Genomic DNA, 4,725 nt, shown 5'->3' on the forward strand with positions numbered 1-4,725 from the left:
AGACCCGGGTGAAGCGTTGGGAATCGCATGTAGTTGTGATTTGTTAATCTATGTGTTGTTTTGCCCTTGGTTGATGTATTTATTGTCACGTCATCCAATAACTGTTTGTTCATGCATCTGCATTTTTAATTGTCATTATTTATCTTTATCATACTAACTGTGCTCTACTCTGTCTACATGGTAAATTTGGAAACTGTGTTTTTGGTGTCAAAAGGCTAATGAGATTTTGTGGGTGTGTACGTGTATATCATGACTCCAACTCGAGATGGAGCATTATCTCAGTGGAGCTTCTCTGATCACTTGGGATCGTGTGAAATTGAGTGACGTCCCATGGGTTGTTGTCGAGCGACAATGGGCTCGGACAAGACGGTAACACTCTTGTGTTGACTCCATGGCCTCTCTACTGGCAGAGGCTAGAGGACACCTAGTAATGTACACATCGGGCTCGAAGTTGAGCATCACTCATTACGAACTCACATGCACAGTCGTTACCCGTGGTGTGACGAAGGGAGTCAGAGTGTATGGATGGTCCCTAGGAGAGACCATGGTGGATACCGCAACAAAATGAATATTTTTTGTATATAAAATGGAATTTTGGTGTGAGTAGGCTATCTGCAAATTTTTTTGTAAAGGAAAAGGAAAAAGTAAATTTTGGAATATCTTTTTATGCTCGTTGTGTGTGTTTGGTTGTTTGTTTCCATTATTTGTAATTTTGGTGGTTGATATGTGGATTTACTTGTTGAGATTGCGAAATATTATTATGGTGGTCCGACCTGCAATTCTATTTCACGGAATTGTAGACTTTGATATAGAGGACAGATATGAGTTTGGTGAACCGACCCCACCTGAGGAGTGATAACCTGGGGTTTATCCTCGTTGTCGTTAATTCAACTTTTATTTTACTTTATTCATCTAGATGCATGTAATAACCTTATGGGAGATTTCTTTGTTGGGTTGTATTTAAATTTTCTGGTACTTAAACTTTTGGATTTCCTTATCATTATTTTTTACTATGTTTATAACTGTATACATATTGCATGTCTGTACATACTTGCACTTGGCTTTGGGGTGCATGACTTGAGCAGCCATCACTCGAGTGTCACGACTTTTACCAAATCACAAGTAGGGGTTGAGGGCACCACAAGGGAATTGGGAAAAAAGAAGAGAGCCTTAGGGCAACCCTCAAACTACATCGTTTCGTGTTCCCTTTTGTTGGGCATCGGGCGTACGGGGCTTGACATCGTAGAAAGTGCGGACGATATTATCAGCAAATGATAAAATCACGTTGTCATCCAACAACGTGATTTTATCTCGAAAAATTTTACAATGTCGCTAATTCGTAATTATTATTGATTTGTAATTGTCTCGAAATTTTTAAAAATTTGGGCTTTATTGTCCGATTGATTGAATTTTTGTAACTTAGTGTTGAGGCAATTAAGGGTCTCATGAAGATATCACGTACACTCTTTGGGACATAATACAATCAATTATATATAGTACTCTTGGGAATTTAACATAAACCGATTTTACACTTAACTGTTTAATGGCACTTTAATGACCTGTTGATTATGAAAGCTACTATCATGAGAACATGTTAATATGAAAAAACCTATTCATCATTTATTTTTTCATCATTTTTTAGTCATTATCACATGATGTGTTATTAAATGATCCATTTGATTTACTTTGAAGTAATTGTCGGATGGTTAGTTCTTGTGACTCGTGAGACGTTGTAATTAAACTTTTTCATTCTTAGGATTTGCACAATGATCAAATCTACCCTCCTTTTAATTTAATTTGTGTCAATAAATTATTTGAATTACCACATTAACACTAATAATGGTTAGACACATAAGCTTGACAAGCCATGCACATGAGCGCCACGTGTATAAAATTAAAAAAAAAAAATCATTCAAAAACAACATTTAAAAAAAAAACATGAAAAATTAATATACAACTAAGTTAAGGTACAAGATGCATGCTCCCCCTTCCCTTTCTCAGCTCGTTATAAGATGCAGTACATCTTCTGTATCTGTACTTCAGTTTTTGCATGTACTACAAAAATCTGATATGCTATATATAAGAAACCGTGAAAACTCCCATGATGATCGATCCATTAATATCTTCCCTCAAATTTCTTCAACCTCTTAATTAATTACAGCTGATCCATTGCAAATGCTTTAATTTGGTCTCCAACACATCTCATTCGACGTTTCATGTACTTCCAAGCTCTTTCAGTCTGGTGTCCCAACATCGATCTGGTGTGTCTGATCCGATCAATACATTTTGGTTACATGGGACTCGATCGAGTACTGTCTGAGGTGCTCCAGATGAAACTAGGCCAACCCAAAGGTAATTAATTAATTAGGATTTATCTCTATAATAGATTTGATCAATAGTAATAACGAGTGGGGGTAAAACTTTCTTTATAAAAACACCTCAAGAACTATCTATTTTTATTTATCTTTTGAAAAACTAACTCTTTATTTCCAAACATGAGCTGAGTCAGCGGAGTTGGAAGCTATCTCTAACGACAACAAGTACGATAAGTCATGTGGTCAAATAGATCATAAACGACTTTTGAAGGGTAGCTAGCTTGCTTTAGAGTGAGTTCTTTCTTTCTTGTTTGTTCTCTCAAAGATGGATTGATCAATTCATTGGGGAGATCAGCAAATTAAGCTAGCGAAGTTCGTTTTGTATTCAATTTTCCAAAGATGACAATGCACCCTTAGATATATGTTTTAAGGTTAATGAGATATTAATTGTTCCACTAATTTAATTAGTTGGATATGTACTAATGACCAATGTTGTAGTTTTCTATATATATATATAGAAAATACTTTAGCCACAAACGGATTACACAAAAGTAAACTCATAAACTTATGTGGCTTTATATGGTTCGTCATAGTTATTTTTATTACAAATCAGATTTAACGAATTTCATGAAACTATATCAGTTTGTAAGTTTATTTTGTATAATTTTTTTATATTTGTAGCAGTTATCTATATGTGCCAATTGATCAAAGTAGTCACAGAAAAATTTAAGTGATCAAGTGAATATAGAGTGTATTTCCTAGTGTCTGGTGAGGGGATCAGTTGCAGATCAAATGGAACTAAACAAGATAGCTAGGCTTGATCTTTGGGTTTCTGGGGTTTTTGTTTTTGGATGGGATACTACTTTGTAAGGCCAAAAACGTCCATGCCACTACAACTTTATTGTAAGTTTCTGCTATATATATTAATCTCATGCTTCTAATTCAGGCATCGATGGATGATCAGGGCCTTATTGTCACGGCTAGCTTTAACACATGAATTAATATAGAAATTAATGCATCAGTTCATCAAATCTAACTAAATTTGGAGAAAAACATGTATGCACGTAGGTACAGTATACTATATGTTGTCTCTGTTTTCACTACTTTAGTAGAGTATTCTCCTCCAGAAATGTAACATGTTCATATGGAAGAGAGCTTGCTGAAGAAACATCAACTGAGGCCAGAGCAAAGGAATACAAAACTACTTTTTCCCCAAAACATTTTCTCCAGCTGGCCGCTCGCTGTAGACTTACAAAATTTGGAGTATAAAAGTAAATATATTCATTCAACGATGGGAAAGTTCCGACCAACTACGCGTCTTTACACCTTTAATTTGTCGGTTGAAAACCAAGCAGGTGAGAAACTTCGGGTCAATTATTGGGCCATGCATTCCGGATGATGCCCGTAATTACGACTTTTTTTTTGTTTTTGGACTTTGCCTCTCCTTAATTAGGAACTTCATTCACTATACACCAGATCAGTCAGTGAAATTCAGAAACGAAATTGAAACTGTCTTTTTATGTATAGGCACCGAGTGAAGCAAACAAGGAATCTATGGTCGGATGGTCTTGAAAACATTGCACAATACCCTATTCAACCAGGAAAAAACTTCACATATGAGGTTATATTTTCAGATGAGGAAGGAACTCTTTGGTGGCATGCCCACAATGATTGGTCCCGGGCCACCATTCATGGTGCCATTGTCATCTTACCTGAAAACGGTAACTGATTAGAGAATATAACGTTATCAAATTGCAAAATCTTCTTGATTTGAAAATTTTAATTTTATAAAATTACTTTTTAAATTATACGTTTAAACAAAATATTACTTTCTAATTTTTTTATAATTATGAAATGACTTTATAATATATAATAGCATATTTACATGTCCTTTCCAATTATTGGCCAGTGACTTTCTATCGGGAGTGTCGGTCTTGACTCTTGAGGCCAGTGCCCTTTCTCACGACGCGGTTTAAATCAAACTGAAATAAAGTTTTGTCCGAACCGTAGGAGACAAGTTATGACTGCCCCATGATTTTGTGGCTGTCATGCACGAACCATAAATAGCTTCGGAAAAATAATAATATTTTGTATAAATAAATACTTTAAACACAAAAATATTAAAAAAAAAGAAATTACAAATTAATATAACTTGATGCTGTACGTTAAATTATAAAATTACTTTTAATATATTATAAATCTAACACATCACGTGAATTATATTAATTTATAAATTTATTTTTATATAATGTCTTTGTATATGTAATATGAATTCTCTATATTTACAAATAAAAAAAAAGTTAATCTTCTATATATACAACCATATATTATATATATATAGATGTATATATGTACGTATGATGGATTAATATTGTTCTGGTGCTAATTAATCATAAGCTTTAAGACAAAC

General features: G+C 34.2%; 1 long non-coding RNA gene across 2 annotated transcripts; it reads left to right on the top strand.

Annotated features, from left to right (window-relative positions):
- The first annotated feature begins 1,844 nt into the window (after positions 1 to 1,844).
- LOC122295400 lies at positions 1,845 to 4,433 on the top strand. 2 transcript variants are annotated; one of them, XR_006238055.1, is made up of 3 exons: positions 2,032 to 3,670; positions 3,843 to 4,036; positions 4,225 to 4,433. It is a non-coding gene; the product is annotated as an uncharacterized LOC122295400 (long non-coding RNA). The 2 variants fall into 2 exon arrangements; XR_006238054.1 differs by lacking the exon at positions 4,225 to 4,433 and having other exon boundaries at positions 1,845 to 3,670; positions 3,843 to 4,108.
- The last annotated feature ends 292 nt before the right edge of the window (positions 4,434 to 4,725 follow it).

The sequence above is a fragment of the Carya illinoinensis genome, chromosome 15 (assembly GCF_018687715.1).
Source record: "Carya illinoinensis cultivar Pawnee chromosome 15, C.illinoinensisPawnee_v1, whole genome shotgun sequence".
Lineage (NCBI taxonomy): Eukaryota > Viridiplantae > Streptophyta > Magnoliopsida > Fagales > Juglandaceae > Carya > Carya illinoinensis.